The 19,331-nt window shown below is 45.9% G+C and overlaps 1 long non-coding RNA gene and 1 pseudogene across 1 annotated transcript; one reads left to right on the top strand and one right to left on the bottom strand.

Annotated features, from left to right (window-relative positions):
- Positions 1 to 17,857, top strand: part of LOC115478670 — a 44,447-nt pseudogene extending 26,590 nt beyond the window's left edge.
- Positions 12,275 to 16,971, bottom strand: LOC115478671. The gene is made up of 3 exons (XR_003943561.1): positions 16,960 to 16,971; positions 12,395 to 12,434; positions 12,275 to 12,317 (listed from the first exon to the last, which is right to left on the bottom strand). It is a non-coding gene; the product is annotated as an uncharacterized LOC115478671 (long non-coding RNA).
- Positions 17,858 to 19,331: the final 1,474 nt, after the last annotated feature.

The raw sequence follows: 19,331 nt of genomic DNA, 5'->3' as shown, positions 1-19,331 counted from the left end.
CCTCGGTGCCTTAAGGCGCTACCTCTCTCCTCTTCCAAGTACCTAGCACTCCTAGCCATAATAGAGACCAGATCTTGTGGGTAAGTTTCAGGTTGCCCCTTGGTACCCAAACCATCCTGTCGTACTTCATGAACTCTCCCCAAACGCTCTCCTACTCCCATGTCACCAAGCTCTTCTCGGCTTTCCAATTTTGTGCTATCACCATTTTGGCCACCATAAAGAGATTACCGATGAATCGTTTCACATTCTCATCCCTTGTACCTCGGTTCCCCAGCTCTAGACCCAGCAAAGGTGTGGGGAACCTCGGTTCTTGAGGGCCGCAACCCAATCCGGTTTTCAGGATTTCCCTAATGAGTATTCTTGAGATTTATTTGCGTGCATTGCCTCTGTTGTATACAAATAGATCTCATGCATATTCATTGGGGAAATCCTGAAAATCCAACTGGGTTGTGGCCCTCGAGGACTGAGGTTGCCCACCCCTGTGCTAGTACAACCCACTTGGTAATTGAGAAATTCTGCCTAATACTCCTAACCAAAAGGCTTTTACCTTGGGACAGACTGAATGTTACTTTTAATGGATGTATTAAACTTTTTCTGCCTTTCTGATGAAACAATCTCTATTGAAAATCAGGGCAAATTTTTAAAGACTGAGGTCCCTGCTTTCTAATGCTTAGGATGCCTTAGTAAATAGAGTGCTGAGTGTTGCACTTATAGGATGTAAAACCCTCGTGCAATTATAAATTGTCATACATTTATACTGCTTAAATTTTATTTGTGCAGGGTTTTTTTTTTGTTGCTGCTGCTGCTAATCCTTTTTATCGCTTATGCAGTAGAAGCAGTGACTGTACTAAGATTAAGCATCATACAATACCTTTATCTTGTGCTTTTGTTTCCAGCTCAGGCTCTGGGTGGTATGCAGAATCTAAATGTCCTGGATCTCTCCATGAATAAAAACATTGGTTCCAGTTTAAGGGTTATCGCTCAAGAGCTGAAGAATGTCCCACATCTCAGCGTGTTAAAGTTGCACAGGTGTGGCTTAAACCAGGATAGCATTCAATTTTTAGGTTAGTAAAACTGAGTGCTGGCAATTATATGTTTGTGTGTATTTGTAAGGAGTGCTGACTTTGGGAAGTCTCTCTCTCTTTTTTTTTTTCCCACTTTCTGCAGAGGGAGCAGGGAGCCAGCAGAGCCGAGAGCCGCACGGCTGCTCCCAGCAGCCCAAAAATGCACCGGTGGGGGGTGGGGGGTGGGGGGTGGGGGGGTCGTGCTGCACCCGAGGGGGGGGGGGGGGGGGTGCGCATCGGCGATCCGCCCTGGGTGGCAGCCGACCTGGGATCGTCACTGTGTTTACATATGCAGTGACCATCTGCTGCCTCCTCCCCCCCCAGGTGGCAGTGACAGTGGTGGTCTTGGGGGGCACTCCACAGGAAGTAGCATGTTAGGACCTCTGTAGCAGTTACTCCTTGCAGGAAGTAGCAGGTTATGGACAGCAGCTATAGCCTCGTGCCACTCCTTGTGGGAAACAGTAGTATAAAGAACAAAGGTGGTCCTGGTGCTCCAGTTTCAGGCCTCTGATCGTACTGCCACTGCCGCCACTTGATCCCACCCCCATGACTGCTTGTACTTTTGGTCTGTTCAGCTGCCACTTTTGATTTCACCCTCACAGCGACCAGTGCTGCTGCTGCTGTCGACGTCTCTGCTGCCGCTGCTGATCCCGGCCTCTACAGCAGCCTCTGTATTCTGCTCATATGGATTATAGCAGTATTAGAAGACTTTTTTTTTTTCTCTTCCGTGATTTACGGACCTCCAGGGATCTATGGACCACAGGCTGGGAACTTTGTTTGGCATGACATGGGAAATGTCTGTGATGCATCCCATGTTGTTTCATGTCTAGTTTGCCCCACGGTTACAAGAAAAAAACCCTGCATTTTTTTTTGTTGGCATGTGCCATTAATAGCGTGGACTTTTTTTTTCAAAAGCAGATTCTCTCTCCCGAGCAGGGGCGTAGCCAGACAATAGATTTTGGGTGGGCCCAGGCAAGAAGTGGGTGGGCACCAAGTGTTCTCCCCCACCAGCACCAAAACAAATATCTCAGCTGGCGAGAAAACGCTTCTTTCCATCTTGGCTTACCATCAGGGGGAAGTCTTCAGCTGATATAGCTTGGGATCTCCACCAGCTACCACTAAATGTGTGCTACTGTTGGGTGGGCCTGAACCCTAAGTGGGTGGGCCCTGGCCCACTCAGGCCCACCTGTGGCTACGCCACTGCTCCCGAGTAGTGTGTACTATAAGAAAACAGCGTGCTCTCTTTGGCAAAAAAATACATAGTACCAACAATATTGCTTCTGTTACAAAAGAATTGATGAAAAAACAATAAATCCCCTACAATTCCTGTAAATGACATGGAAAATAAGTACATAAGTATTGCCATACTGAGACAGACCAAACGTCCATCAAGCCCAGCATCCTGTTTCCAACAGTGGCCAATCCAGGTCACAAATACCTGTCAGAATCCCCCCAAAAGTATAAAACATTTTTATGCTGCTTATAAGCAATGGATTTTTCCCAAGTCCATTTTAATAATGGTCTAAGGACTTTTCCTTTAGGAAGCCGTCCAAACCTTTGCTAAACCCTGCTAAGCTAACCGCCTTTACCACATTCTCTGACAATGAATTCCAGAGTTTGATTACAAGTTGAGTGAAGAAAAATGTTTTCCGATTCGTTTTAAATTTACTACTTTGTAGCTTCATTGCATGCCCCCTAGTCCTAGTATTTTTGGAAAAAGTAAACAGACGCTTCACGTCTACCCGTTCCACTCCACTCATTTATTTTATAGACCTGTCTTTTCTCCAAGCTGAAGAGTCCTAGCCGCTTTAGCCTTTCCTCATTGTTGGGCTGATTACCTCTATTGGGAAACACTGATCAAGATTGTTGTTTAGGTTATCAGTAAACACAGGGTTTATTCACTAATGTGCGGTGCGCATTAATGTATTATCACATGTTATTAGTGAATAGGCCACATTAAGAATAATGGGAGATGTGGTAAATGTGTTAACATGCATTACAACTTGCTATACCTTACCGAAATAAACTTCATAGTGCCTTTTTACTTCTTTCTTATTGCTTTAAATCTAGCTTTGAACACGTTTATAAATTTGTTTTGTGCACTGTAGTATGTAATCCATGATCCTTTTTTTTTTTTTTTTTTAGGTTTTCTAAACATATTTTTGAAAAATCATTTTAGGTACTGCTCTCCGGTACTTGTCTGATCTAAGAAAACTGGATCTGTCTTGTAACAAGGAGGCTGGTGGAGGATTTAAGGACTCGGCTCCTCTAGCCAGCCTGAAGCAGCTGCAAGTACTCGACCTGCATCAGTGCGGCATCACAGAAGTGGCTATGGCAGCCCTGAGTAAGGAGCTATTTCCTAATCAGTAGAGAATATATCTAGGTGCTGTGGTAGCTAGTGGGTCAAAATTAGGTGGTATAATGGACACTATTGTCATTGTACCTAGGGTTACCATACGTCCGGTTTTACCCGGATTTGAGGACATGGCCGGGCAACCGGGCGGGTTTTGCCAGCCTGCCTGTTTGTCCGGATTTGCGGACAAACGGGCAGGTGGGCCCAGTGGTGTCTTATTATCCCCTCCCCTTATCTAGTCTAGTGACCTCTTCAGGGCAGGAATGAACCCCCTCTTTGCTGCCCGGAGCACCTGCAGACTATTTCTTGCTGACTCCGGTCCCAGTGCCGAATCAAAATGGCCACCGAGAGTTAAAGCGGCCTCGCGAGACTTCTGCATTTTGAATTGGCGCCGATATGGGAGGGAGCAAGACAGTCTGCAGCCGTTCTGGGCAGGAAAGAGGGGGCTCTTTCCTGCCCTGAAGAGGTCACTAGACCACCAGGGCAGTACAGTAAGGGGAGGATAGGACACCCTTAGGGGGCGTGGTGGATGTGGCAGGGGCAGGGCATGTGTCCACTTTGTGTGTGTGTGTGTGTGTGTGGGGGGGGGGGGGGGAACAAATATGGTAATCCTAATTGTACCTGTCTCTGACCTGTCTTTACTCTCCCCCATTACCTCTTCATTCCTTGAATTCCTCCACTTCCTGTCCACCATTCTTCTCCATTGACTTTAGGTTGTTTATATGTGGACATTAACTATGGAAATTAGAACTACTTTTTGGAACCTGCCAGGTACTGGCTACTGTCAGACAGGGTGCTGGGCTGGATGGACCTTGCTCTGACTCAGCATGGCTTTTCTTATGTTCTTATACCTTCTTAATTAATTTTTGATATTGCATTACTTCACCTACACATGATCCCGTCACTGTCTGGGTGTCTGATAGTAGAGTGAAAAGAGTGGCCAGTCTGAAATAGGATTCTGTTGTGTACGGTTCAGTGGCGTAGCCAAGGGTGGGCCCGGGTGGGCCCAGGCCCACCCACTTTGGGCTCAGGCCCACCCAGTAGCAGCACATGCATGAATGTGGCTGGCAGGGATCCCCAAGCCCTACCAGCTGAGAACACAACAACTGTCCCTCTTGCATACCTTGTAAATAGCAGATCTTCGCCTGCAGCAGGCAGTGACAGATAAGTACTGCTCTCACTGGTCCCACAGCCTTCCCTCTGATGTATTCCAGCCTATGCAGAAATAGGAAGTTGCATCAGAGGGAAGGCTGTGGGGCTGGTGTGAATAGTACGTATCTGTCGCTGCTCGCTGCAGGCGAAGATCTGCTACTTAAAAGGTATGCGGGGGAGGGGGATGTTTGAGAGACCATATGGCATGCAGGCAAGAGAGGGAGAGACCAAATCACTTGTGGGACAGGGTAGAGTTTGTATTTATTTATTTTTATTTAGTTAGTTAGTTTATTTGTTACATTTATATCCCACGTTTTCCCGCCTATTTGCAGGCTCAATGTTCTTTTGCCCACCCATCTTGGGCCCAGGCCCACCCAAAATTCGGTGTCTGGCTACGCCCCTGGTACGGTTTCTTTATCTCGATATTGTAGGCCCTAGGGAACCAGTTACCAGGGTTCTTAGGACAGCTGTAGCTCTTTCACATCTCACTCGGGTTATGCTGATTTTCAGATGGAAGAAATGGATCTAGAAACGCCAGAGAGATGTAACTTGCAAAGCCAGCCGTGGCCAGAAGTCTCACTCCTGAGACTACTCATTTGGCAATTCTGGAGCCCTGACGTTTAAATTCTTGAGATCCTTATTGTGACACTGAGGCACTGCAGCAAGAGCAACCATCAAGAGATTGTGTTTGTAGATGAGGGAACATAATGCCCTGCAGCCTTGGACACCTACAGAGGTTAAACTCTGAGGATATTTAATACCTAATCTGGACTCTGCAACGATCACTGTCAGAGTTGTCAAAATGTTTTCAGTATTTCCATAATGTACAATTGAGAGCTGTTTAGTATAGAGCTGTCTGGTTTTGCAGACCAGCCAGTTTTGTATATATTACTTATTTCCTTATTTATGATCTACATAGTAACATAGTAGATGACGGCAGAAAAAGACCTGCATGGTCCATCCAGTCTGCCCAACAAAATAAACTCATATGTGCTACTTTTTGTGTATACCTTACTTTAATTTGTACCTGTCTTTTTCAGGGCACAGACCGTATAAATCTGCCCAGCACTATCCCCACCTCCGGCACAGACCGTATAAGTCTGCCCAGCGCTATCCCCACCTTCCAACCACCAGCCCCACCTAGAGGCGCTAGAGGTGCCAAACTAACACCCGCATTTGCTAGCGCCAAATGCTCAGAGCGTGAAACGAGCTTGCCATCAGTGTAATGAGCATGCAAATGCATGCTAAAGAGATCATCCCGAAATCCTCCCCAATCTAGTAGGGCAATTAAGTAGCTTGTGTCTTCTTGGTCTTCTCAGAGACCATAGACAGGCTTGCTTAGCCCTAGTAATGGGCCATAAACTTTTTAACAAGTGTCTGTTTCAAACTGTCACTGTGTTATGTTTAGAGCCTTTCTCGGTGAAGGACAAGTATGATAAGTATTCGAGGGAGGGAGGGAGGTTACAAAGTGCAAATGATGGATAATTGGGAAAAATACCAAAGAAGCAGAATTATGTGAGAGTGACCTTAGAGGTCACAGTTGAAGAATACCAGATAAGTAAGAGAGAAAATATAAGGCATTAAGTGATTGGACAAAATTAAGCTTCAGTATTCTGGCTAAGCACATCTTGTACAAGTCAGATTCTGATAGCTTCCAAAGGAAACAGAGAGATTTTATTTTCCTTATACTGAAATTTGGACTGATATCAATAAGAATTAAATTTTCTGTAACATTGGGATAAAAGAATATTTTATTGTAACCATTTATTTACTCTAATAAATTTTAGCATTATTATAAAAGAGAAAAATTGAACTGTCGAGTGTTTTTCCATTGCCAGAAGGGCTTTCTTTCAGTCTCTTCTGAAGTTGTTCTGCTCCCCCCCCCTTTAGCGGCAAGAGGAGGGGGGCATACAGAGCTTTCATGTACTGCTGTGTAAATCTAGTTGTTACAGGATAAATTCATAGTACAAGGTCCTGTTGACATTAGCCATACTGGCCAATGCAACTGTTTTTGTTGCCAAATGTCCTCACATAGACATATCACTGTAGCCTGTACTTGTAAAAGATAAGCCAACCAGAGTGATTGAAGTAAAGTGACAGCAAATGAAATACAGCAATTCTGACTTCAAACTAAATAACAGAACTGTCTTATACAGTAAGAGGCATTTTCAAAAGCATCTAATGATGTTTTTACAAACTGAAGACCTACAGTAAGGTTTAGCAAATGTTGTGTGCTCTCAGTGGCGTACCAAGGGGGGGGGGGGCGGTGGGCGCAGTCCGCCCCGGGTGCACGCCGCTGGGGAGGTGCTGCGCGCCTGTCCGCTACGTTCGTTCTGTGCTCCCTCTGCCCCGGAACAGGTTACTTCCTGTTCCAGGGCAGAGGGAACATGGAAACGAACGAAGCGGACAGGCGCGCGGCACCCCCCCCCCCAGCGGCGGACACCCGGGGGGTGGGAGGGTTCTTTCGCCAGGGGCGGAGCGAATCGGCGATCCGCCCTGGGTGTCAGCCCCCCTAGGAACGCCACTGTGTGCTCTCTGACTGACTGGGTAAGGAACTGGTTGAGTGGAAGGTGGCAGAGGGTTGTGGTAAATGGAGTTCATTCTGAGGGAAAAGGATGATACCAGTGGTAATGCCACAAGGTTCAGTTCTTGAGCTGTTTATTTTTAAAAATTTTTGTAAGTGATATTGCTGAAGGGCTGTCTAGTAAGGTTTACCTCTTTCGAATAATACCAAAATCTGCAATATGGTAGACACCATGATGATGTGGCTGTGATGAGGAATGACTTAGCAAAGCTAGAGGAATAGTCTGGAATTTGGCACCTTTAGATTTAATACTAAAAATTCAGGTTCATGCAGCAACAGTGAAAACTAGAAGGATGCTTGGGTACATAGGGAGAGGAATGACCATTAAGAAAAGGAGGTGATTATGCCCCCGTATAAGACTTTGGTGAGACCTCATTTAGAATATTGTGTACAATTCTGGAAGACCTCACCTTCAAAAAGATATAAACAGGATTGAGTTGGTCCAGAGGGTGGCTACTAAAATGATCTGTGGTCTTCATCATAAAGCGTATGGGAACAGGCTCAAAGATCTCAATACTTTGGAAGAAAGGCGGGAGAGGAGAGATTTAAATACCTACATGGCATAAGTGCACAGGAGACAAGCCTCTTTCAATTGAAAGGAAGCTCTGGAATGAGGGGACATAGGATGAAGGCGAAAGGGGAAAGTCTCAGAAGTAACCTGAGGAAATACTTCTCCACAGAAAGGGTGGTGAATTTGTGAAACGACCTCCCAGTGGAAGTAGTGGAGACAAAAAGTATCTGAATTCAAGAGAGCTTGGGAAAAGTACATAGGATCTCTAAGGGCTGCGGAACTAGCTTCCAGACTGTGAATGCATCTTCGTGATTAAACAGATCAGGAGAGACTTGGTACACTGTCCTCAGTAAAATCCTGCTTGTCTGAGGTGGAAGCCTTTTTCAACGATGGTAGTTGAATACAGGGGCGTAGGCAGACTTCGACGGGAAGGGGGGTCCAGAGCCCGAGGTGAGGGGGCACATTTTAGCCCCCCCCCGGCCGCCCCCCCCCCCGCCACCATCAACTTTCACGACCCCTGCCGACAACCCTGTCGACCCCCCCCCTTCTTCCGACAACCCTCCCCCACCAACGCCATCGCCGTGGGCTACCTTTGCTGGTGGGGGACCCCAATCCCCGCCAGCCAAGGTCCTCTTCTTCCCGCGAAGGCTTCGTTCTGTTTGTGACGTCCTGCAAGATGGCTTCGTTCTGTTTCTCTGAGTTTGACGTCCTGCACGTACAACATACAGGACGTCACAAACAGAACGAAACCTTTGCAGGAAGAAGAGGACCTTGGCTGGCGGGGATTGAGGTCCCCTGCCAGCAAAGGTTGCCCACGGCGACAACGGTGGCGGGAGGGGGGGGGGGTCGAGAGGGTCGTCGGCAGGGGAGTCCAGGGCCAAATCTACGGGGGCCCAGGCCCCTGTGGCCCCACGTAGCTACACCACTGATTTAATGTGTACATTAGCTTCAGAAATACTAGAGACTGAGAATTTTTTTTGAACACTGTAGAAGGCACCTAAAAAAACTGGCGCTGAAAAAAACCACACTTGGTGCGAATCTATAAACCTCGCCTAAAGTTAGGTGCAGTTTATAGAATAAGCGTAACACCCACCCCCATGACTGAAATTTAGGCTCAGCTATTTACACCAACTAAAACCCGGTGTGAATGCCTGCGCCTAACTTAAGCGCAGTTCGGCCGTATTCTCTAGCAGTGCGTGTAATTTTTAGGAATGTACGTGATCCTCCCATGGCCACACCCCCGTTGAGATCCATGTGGAAGAATTTACACACTCCACTTTATAGCAGGGGCGTAGCCAGACTTCGGCGGGAGGGGGGGTCCAGAGCCCGAGGTGAGGGGCACATTTTAGCCTCTCGACACCCCCCTTCTCCCACCGCCACCCCGCCATCGCCTACGCCTACCATTTCTGGCGGGGGACCCCAACCCCCGCCAGCCGAGGTCCTCTTCTTTCCCGCAAAAGGCAGACGTCAGAAACAGAAGGAAGCCTTTTGCGGAAAGAAGATGATCTCGGCTGGCGGGGGGGGGGGGGTTGGGGTCCCCCGCCAGCAAAGGCAGGTGACGGCGGAAGGGGGGTCGAGGGGGTCGTCAGCAGGGGGATCCAGGGCCAAATCTATGGGGGCCCAGGCCCCCCAAGGCCCCACGTAGTTACACCACTGCTTTATAGAATATGCTTAGCAAGTTGTGCACGTAAGTTCTAATTGGTGCTGAAAGTTGCTTCTTTGTGGCCAATTATTGGCGCTGATCGACTTGTTAATTAAGTTGCATGCACAATTTGGCCACACAACTTTAGTCGCACTATATACAGTCTGGGGCATATGAATGTAAAAGCTAGCGGAGTAACAGCAAAGTGGTATTCACTTTCTTCCTGATTTATAGATATTTTACTTACACTGACAAGTATGTTAATTTTGAAGCTCAGGTAATACCTCTTCTTGCAAGTCTTGAAGTACTGAATATATCGTCCAATAAAAACATTGGAAGCGCCTGCGAGCACCTTCTGAGCAGGCTCAGGTTTTTGCCAAAGCTGAAATCTATCTTTCTCAACAACTGTGCATTACAGGAAGACTCCTTCATTGCATTGGGTAAGAATTTTACAACTATTAATATTAAAATAAGTTAAAAATTTAGACTTCTCACCAGGCACCTGGAAAATTGCAGTGGCAGTAAAAGTAGTCTGTGTTTTACTTTAAGGATTCTCCGGCATTGCCTGCCTTTTTGCACTTTTTAAATACATTTTTTTTGGAGGGGGGGGGGGAGGAGAGGAAGTTGCTTGTGTTTTTATATGGGGCTCATTTTCAAAAGAGAAAAACGTCCAAAAAGTGGCATAAATCTGCATTTGCATGTTTTTCCTCACAAAACCAATTTTTAGATGTTTTTCTATGAAGTCCGTCAGAAGTATGTTCAAATCACAAGGTAGCGTGTCTAAGCAGGATCTGGGCATTCCTAACACTAAAACAAAAACATAAGTTAGACATTTTGGTCTAAACCAGAGGCGTATCTGGACTCTGGCGGTAGGGGGGGCCAGAGCCAGAGGGAGGGGGCACATTTTAGCCCCCCCCCCCGCCACTAACCCTCCCCCGTTGCTGTATATGTATGTATATATATATATATATATATATATATATATATATATATATACATACATGCATTGTGTGCCTTATTTTAAATGCTTTCTTGTACAGTGGGGGAAATAAGTATTTGATCCCTTGCTGATTTTGTAAGCTTGCCCACTGACAAAGACATGAGCAGCCCATAATTGAAGGGTAGGTTATTGGTAACAGTGAGAGATAGCACATCACAAATTAAATCCGGAAAATCACATTGTGGAAAGTATATGAATTTATTTGCATTCTGCAGAGGGAAATAAGTATTTGATCCCCCACCAACCAGTAAGAGATCTGGCCCCTACAGACCAGGTAGATGCTCCAAATCAACTCGTTACCTGCATGACAGACAGCTGTCGGCAATGGTCACCTGTATGAAAGACACCTGTCCACAGACTCAGTGAATCAGTCAGACTCTAACCTCTACAAAATGGCCAAGAGCAAGGAGCTGTCTAAGGATGTCAGGGACAAGATCATACACCTGCACAAGGCTGGAATGGGCTACAAAACCATCAGTAAGACGCTGGGCGAGAAGGAGACAACTGTTGGTGCCATAGTAAGAAAATGGAAGAAGTACAAAATGACTGTCAATCGACAAAGATCTGGGGCTCCACGCAAAATCTCACCTCGTGGGGTATCCTTGATCATGAGGAAGGTTAGAAATCAGCCTACAACTACAAGGGGGGAACTTGTCAATGATCTCAAGGCAGCTGGGACCACTGTCACCACGAAAACCATTGGTAACACATTACGACATAACGGATTGCAATCCTGCAGTGCCCGCAAGGTCCCCCTGCTCCGGAAGGCACATGTGACGGCCCGTCTGAAGTTTGCCAGTGAACACCTGGATGATGCCGAGAGTGATTGGGAGAAGGTGCTGTGGTCAGATGAGACAAAAATTGAGCTCTTGGCATGAACTCAACTCGCCGTGTTTGGAGGAAGAGAAATGCTGCCTATGACCCAAAGAACACCGTCCCCACTGTCAAGCATGGAGGTGGAAATGTTATGTTTTGGGGGTGTTTCTCTGCTAAGGGCACAGGACTACTTCACCGCATCAATGGGAGAATGGATGGGGCCATGTACCGTACAATTCTGAGTGACAACCTCCTTCCCTCCGCCAGGGCCTTAAAAATGGGTCGTGGCTGGGTCTTCCAGCACGACAATGACCCAAAACATACAGCCAAGGCAACAAAGGAGTGGCTCAGGAAGAAGCACATTAGGGTCATGGAGTGGCCTAGCCAGTCACCAGACCTTAATCCCATTGAAAACTTATGGAGGGAGCTGAAGCTGCGAGTTGCCAAGCGACAGCCCAGAACTCTTAATGATTTAGAGATGATCTGCAAAGAGGAGTGGACCAAAATTCCTCCTGACATGTGTGCAAACCTCATCATCAACTACAGAAGACGTCTGACCGCTGTGCTTGCCAACAAGGGTTTTGCCACCAAGTATTAGGTCTTGTTTGCCAGAGGGATTAAATACTTATTTCCCTCTGCAGAATGCAAATAAAATTCATATACTTTCCACAATGTGATTTTCCGGATTTAATTTGTGATGTGCTATCTCTCACTGGTACCAATAACCTACCCTTCAATTATGGGCTGCTCATGTCTTTGTCAGTGGGCAAACTTACAAAATCAGCAAGGGATCAAATACTTATTTCCCCCACTGTACATTAATAATAATTAAATAAAGTAATGGGACTTGCTTATCTTCTTTTCTCAAGTCTACTATGTATAGCAAGACAACATCCCTCTGTTTTTCTAATTGTAGGAGAATCGGCTTCAGACACTCAGTGAGCAAATTTATAAAAGTATATATTGCTCACTGACTCTTACCGGTGGCTTCCATTTTAGTATAATAAGCTACCTCGAGTATCCTCATTAGCCTGAAACTTCTACTTTTCTTTATTTCCTTTTTTTTGTGTCACTTTATAATATTTACTTAAAAGGTACACTTATCTGCTGCTCTCCGTATAGGGACTTCCGGTACGCCCTACAGCGAGCTCACCGTTTCACCTCTAGCTTCCTAAGGAGCAGTACCGTTTCAAATCTAAACATAAAGAAGACAGCTTGTTACATTCACAAGAGGGTAGAGGGAATCATTTACCTTAAGCTTAGGAAACTTACTTGAGACTTTCCTATACTTTCAAACTTGCAGCGTCTTTTCCTTCTAAGATGGTGGACGCTATTTTTATGACGTCGGCCAAACGTGGCCAATCATGTTCTAATTATTGTTTAAAGAGATAGACCAACTTGCCTCAAAGAAAGACTTTCCAGTCTATCCTGGCATTAGTCCTTTAGGATCTAAGGTTTGCAGTCTATGTATCCACCTTTGCTCTTACGGATTAATGTCTTGTTCCTGTCCCCTCCTCGTTGGGATGCAGGAACGTGCTCGATAACAATACATTTGAAATCCTCAAATTTATGCATTTTTTCTATACTATGCTTCACTAAAGGTGCCTCTTTTCGTGCCACCTTTAGATTATGTTTATGATCTGTTAAGCGTAATTTCAATTGTCGAATGGTTTTTCCCACATACACTTTGGGACAAGGGCACATCATGATATATACAACATATGAAGATTCACATGTAGTGTGAAGGGGGGTCGAGGGGGTCGTCAGCAGGGGGATCCAGGGCCAAATCTATGGGGGCCCAGGCCCCCCAAGGCCCCACGTAGTTACACCACTGCTTTATAGAATATGCTTAGCAAGTTGTGCACGTAAGTTCTAATTGGTGCTGAAAGTTGCTTCTTTGTGGCAACATTAATAATAATATAACAAAATATTAGGCATATGGAATTTGGAACAGAACACCGATTTGTAATAATCACATTGATGTATGTTACAACCCAATTTTTCTCAGGAATCTTCATGCAATACCATATGCCTAATATTTTGTTATATTATTATTAATGTACAAGAAAGCATTTAAAATAAGGCACACAATGCATCTTACATCATAATGAGCCAGATTTACTAAGACTCCTCCTCCTCATAGACACAGACAGTGGGGAGGGGAACATCTAATGAGCCAGATTTACTAAGACTCCTCCTCTTCATAGAGACAGACAGTGGGGGAGGGGAACATCTACTAAAGTGCAGTAAGGTTTTGCGCTTGCTGTGGGTAACAGAAAAAAGTAACTTGCAGTAAGTGCATTGGGCCTGCCCAGCATCATCTGCCCTGCAGTTATTGCACAGGGAAGAGCCATACGGCATGACAGTGTTAGCGTGGGCTATTTGGTACTGCCTGTGTCTGGCACTGCCCGTGACACAGTATGGCCTGTGCTAAAATAATAACAAAGCCAAACGCTGCAGCGGAGCTTCCCACATTTGCACTCTTCCCCCCCCCCCCCCACCTCCTAATCACATTCCATAACCCTTCCAATCCCCCCCCCCCATAGCTCCTGAACAACAGAACTCCCCAGGCCCCTCTCCTGACCCAAAGCCCTGCCCACATATTGTTATCGGAACTCTTCCCCCTCCATTTTCCACAGCCCCTCATCCAATGCTTTGATTGGTAGGCCCTGAAAGGTGGTAGATCAAGAACCAATAAGCATTAACAGCACTTGCCATGCAAATGAGTTTGCACCGATGTTACTGAGGAGCAAAAAAAAATGTATAAAATTAATTACTTGCACAGTGAAAAATTGTGTAGAGCATAGCACAGAGATTTATGCTGAAAACTTAACTTCTCTATATTACTATCTGCATTCAGACACTTTTATTATGCATGTGCTTCACCATTTGTAGTAATGTATACTTAATTTGAATCTAATTAACATCAGTTAGTAGTATGCATATTAACCTGAAACGGTTTTACTGGTGGCAGTCCTTGTAAATACGTGTTATTTGAACATTTCCTGTTTTTTTTTCAGCTGATGCTACTCTTCAGCTGTCGGGAATGAAGGAATTGGATCTGTCATGGAATAAGTGTGTTGGTGGAAGACTAAAGCAACTTTGGATGCCTTAAGCCTTGCAAAAGACTTTCAAGTTCTGAGTCTGAGCAGCTGTGATCTGCTGGCTGATGATGTGGCCACACTAGGTCTGTATAAAGCAGGGGCGTAGCCAGACTTCGGTGGGAGGGGGGTCCAGAGCCCGAGGTGAGGGAGCACATTTTAGCTCCCCCCCCCCCGTCATTGCCGACCCCGCTGCCGCCACCGACTTTGCCCCCTCCCACCGCCAACCCCGTCGCCTACCTTTGCTGCAGGGGACCTCAACCCCCGCTAGCCAAGGTCCTCTTCTTCTCGCAAAAGGCTTCCTTCTGTTTCTGACGTCCTGCACGTTGTCCCCTGCCAGCAAAGGCAGGCAACAGCGGGTTGGTGGTGGGAGGGGGCAAAGTCGGTGGCGGCAGCGGGGTCGGCAATGACGGGGGGGGGAGCTAAAATCGAGAGGGTTGTCGGCAGGGGGGTCCAGGCCCCCCCTGGCCCCACTTAGCTACGCCACTGGTATAAAGAGGCATAATAGACACCACACTTTCAAGTTCATGGTTTCATGCAAATCTTTGAATGTAATATTATACTATTCATTCCTACTAGCTGTTGTGTCGATCCTCCTATTTAAAATGACTAACCAGCAGGAAGTGCAGTGCTCAAAAATCAGTGCCGAAAAAAAATCGGCACTCAGTGCTGTTCTATAATGGGTGGAAGCAACTGGAGTAGTAGGAAGGGATGTAGGCCAAACCAGTGCTGTAGCGAGGGCAGCTGACACCCGGGCAGGTCGCCGCTGCGCACCCCTCCCCCCTGTGGAGCGCACCCTCCCCCCCCCACCCGGGGCGCGTACTTACATAGGAAAGTGGCGAGGGACGGGCGGGAGGGCCGAACCGCCCCGAGTGCATGTCGCTGGGAGCTGCGTCGGCTCCGCTGGTTCCCTGCTCTCTCTGCCCCAGAACAGGAAGTAACCTGTTCTGGGGCAGAAGGGAATAGGGAACCAGCGGACCGCCCCCTCACCCCTTCCTACGCCACTGAGGCCAACCAATAAGTCAAATCTCCTGAGGTTGATTTGTAGTAAAATGTTATTAAGAAACTAGATACAACGGCCTCAACAAGGACCATGTTTTGGCAATAAAACTGCCTGCCTCAGGAGTCAAAGTATCTAAAACACATGGTAGCCAAAAGAAAAAGAGTTACCTAATAATAGCCCAAAGCTCCAATTTGAAAAGTGTGCACATATAGAATTGTAATATTAATATTTAAAATGCCAACAGACAGGTTGGTTTATCTTATTTTGAAAGTGAATAGATAGAAAGGATAAACTAGAATATGGAGCTAGAAAAGGAATAAACACCCCAAAGAGGCAAAAGGAACCACAAGATTTCATTGACTAACCTGTTGTAAATATCTGTATAGAAACACAGAAATGTGACGGCAGATAAAGGCCAAATGGCCCACCCAGTTTGCCCATCCTCCGTAACCACTAATTCTTCCTTTTCCAGTGAAAGGGGCCCTTTGCAGGCAGCGGTGGGTGGGTTTGCCGCACGCCGAGGCCCCCCCCTTTTACTTCTGCCTGGAAAAGAAAGTGCCAGGTGGGGGGTTTGCTGCACGCCGAGGCCCCCCCTTTTACTGCTGCCTGGAAAAGAAAATGCCAGGTGGGGGACAGAAATGGCTATGTGGTAAGTGAAATACTCGCCGTGTGGCCATTTCCCAGGGGCGTCCTTACCGCCACCTATGTTGGAAGTTGTAAGGGCTCCCGCGCTACCTCAGCGCTAACCAGCAGCGTTCGATGCTGGCCGATTACTCCAGGTAAGCCCCATCACAAAAAATAATAATCTGATACACTGTAAATGGTGTGCGTTTTGGGGCAGGTGCGCGGCAAAGTGGTGGTATGGATACTACCACTTTGTAAAGTGGGGGGGGGGGGGCTGAATATTTTATCCAATTTAAAATGTTGAAGACCTCCTTTTTACTAAACCACGCTAGCAATTCCCAGAGGAGCAAACGAGGAATCCATCCCATTCGGTTATTATGGGCTTCCTGTCATTTGCCGTACGGGAATTGCCAGTCCAGTTTAGTAAAAGAGGCCCTGAATGTTTTATTCAATTAAAAATTGAATGTTTTATTAAATTGTAAAAGGGCCCCTCAATTTTTTAACGCCTTAGAGCTACCACGGCGGTGGTGCGTTCCGATCAGGCACTACCATTGACCTACCACAGAAGCCAGCAGTAGTGTGCCCCAAATGCATGCCATTTCCCGTGCAACAATTTTTTTTTGCTTCAATAAAAAAAAGTATTTTACCAAACCACCCTCACGATTCCTGCACAGTTTAGTAAGTGGGGCCCTGAACTTAAAAAAAATTGTGGATCACAATAAAACATCCATAAAAGCTTTACACATACATAGCAGTCAATGATTTTATAAGACTAGCCTCCCTGTTACAATGGAGCCACGAAAAATCAGTTCATTTACATACAACCACTTTGGGTTCAGGCCCACCCAGTAGCAGCACACCTGTGATGTGGCTGGCAGGGATCCCCAAGCCCCACCAGCCGAAAACTCCCAACAAGTGTCCCTCCTGCATACCTTGTAAGTAGCAGATCTTCGCCTGCAGTGAGCAGTGACATACATACTGCTCACACCGGCCCCACAGCCTTCCCTCTCATGTATTTCTGCCTAGGTGGAAACAGGAAGTTGCATCAGAGGGAAGGGTATGGGGCCAACATGAGCATGTGTATTAGTTGCTGCTCGCTGCTGGTGAACATCTGTAATTTAAAAGGTATACGGGAGAGGGGGGATGTTTGAGAGACCTTATGGCATGCAGGTGAGAGGAGAGACCAAATCACCTGTGGGACGGGGCGAGGTTCTTCTGCCCACCATCTTGAGCCCAGGCCCACCCAAAATTGGGTGTCTGGCTACGCCCCTGCATACAACCTCAATTATCTAAACTTATTTTTAGAGCTCTGTCTTTGTAAGGTGCTCTGCATTTAATTGAAACTGAAAAAGTTATTTCCTCTGATGAAAATGTGTCTTATTTACTTTCAGCCTCTGTGATACAAAAGGGTCATCTGCCACGACTACAGAAACTGGACCTTTCTTACAATGACACTGTGTCTGATGAAGGCTGGACTGTTTTCTTCCAGCATTGCACATGTTAAAAGAACTTTCTGAACTCGATGTTTCTTCGTCCCTCATCCTCTCGTTACTGCGGCACGTGGTTTAGTGATTTGTTGGCTAGTTTAATAAACTGCCTACTTCGCAGAGTTGGGAGTGCAAAGATGGGTCCTGACAGCACCACAGCAGCAGCAATTAACAGATTTTAAAAAGGAAGATAAAAAGGACATTCAGTTTGACGGCTGTAGTTAATTTACAAGATGTTGCTGAGGAGAACACGGAATTATTCCTCTTTTTTGCCTTGTCAACTACGAACAGCTGTTGAAGTCTAACACTAATCTGGTCTTATCTTGTTACCTGCCTTGTTTTCCCTGGGTGGAGAACTTGCTAATTGCTGCTTAAATTGTTCCCCTAGTACAGCCACTGCACTGCTAGGCCTCAGTTTAAGGAGAACAGCCTAGTATGAGTGACTGGTTGATGGCGACTTGCTGTTTTTGAGTGACGCTTCCTGTCAATCAGTATCTGTTGTGAACCTTTGCGAAGCCCTAAGTCCAGTCTGAGAAAGAGAAAACGCAGGCACAACAAAACAGTCCCCATGGTATTGTGCTTGACATAATACTGTCACTACCTACAAGTAGAATGGCCTGTGACTGTTGTAATGGTGGGATAATGAAGGAGATATGCAAAGAGGCATGCTCTACTGCAATAAAAGCATAAGCATACATGAGTGGAAGAATGTGTTTTCTTATCTATATAAGTACCTAATCACAAATGACTTCTTTAATCACTGAGAACACACAAATGAATATTAAAATGTGAAAGGAAACCCCAGAGAGGGAATCCAAGAAGCAGCAAAAAGCACGAGGAGCCTTCTATAGTGGAGGCGTCAACTCAATATTTTATTAAATACACCGCCCACGATTCGTGTTTTAGTGAGCCACGCCTGCGTCAGCGGTCTAGCAAAGGAACTTTTAAAGGTGTAAATATACATAAAAATGTTTCTACTATAATAAAACTCACCCTCAACGTTCTGAGGACACTGACGTCAGTGAAGCCAAGCCCTGACTTCCTTCAAAAAGGTTCGAAGGTTCATGGTGGTGAAGCCACCAAAATTGCTCCGGGCCCCGCCCTCGAGGGCGGAGCAATGGCAGAACAACGAAGGGGTTGGCAGGGAGGGAGGCGGGGGGGGGGAATTGCTCCGGGCCCCGCCCTCACGTCATGACGTTGAGGGCAGAGCAATGGCAGAAAATGAAGGGGTGGCCAGGAGGGAGGGAGGGGGGTGTTGGTGACGAAAACCTTGCTAGCGCCCGTTTATTTGCTCTGAAACGGGCCTCTTTTACTAGTGTAATAGTAAAACAATTACAAATATTAATGAAAACAATGTATAAAATCATGTGCATGAGTACAGACAATGAATACATAAATTAAGCAATAATAAAACCATGGAAGCTGCATAGAACTGTATGATTGATGAATCAGAAGTTCAAATGCATCAGAAGTCATAAAAGAGGAATTCACTTTTAACTAGGAAAATGGTCTGAGAAAGACAAATGCATGAATAAGTGCAAATGGGCAACGTTAAAACAGTCAGTGATTGAAGAGGAATAGTGTGCTGATGAGTGTGAAGCGCATGGAATACCATTAATTGGGTAATGAAAAAGAATGATACAAGCCACAAAAAACGTAGCAAGAACTAGAGTTCATCATCCTTTTTTCACATTGCTGTTTGTTTATGAAAATTGGAGATATGTGGTGGAGCTATGAGTAATATACTCTTCAGTGTAAAGTGCCGTTTGTAGGTGCTTCCATATCAACCCTTCAGAACAATGAGTGAGGCACATTTAACAGTAGTGGAGTGTGAATGATTAGGTTGAATGTGTATGTGGTAGAATTTTACATGCAGGAAGGCGGAGCCGTGTGAGATTTAAGATTGGGAGGATTATTCTATAATATTTTTTTCCAGTAAATAAAGTTGAATAAGAAAAGAGTTTTTGTAGTTACTTTTTTTTTTGGGAGGCAAT

The sequence above is a fragment of the Microcaecilia unicolor genome, chromosome 10 (genome assembly GCF_901765095.1).
Source record: "Microcaecilia unicolor chromosome 10, aMicUni1.1, whole genome shotgun sequence".
Lineage (NCBI taxonomy): Eukaryota > Metazoa > Chordata > Amphibia > Gymnophiona > Siphonopidae > Microcaecilia > Microcaecilia unicolor.
Note: the sequence above shows the minus strand (reverse complement) of the source record. Positions and strands in the feature narration are given on the sequence as shown.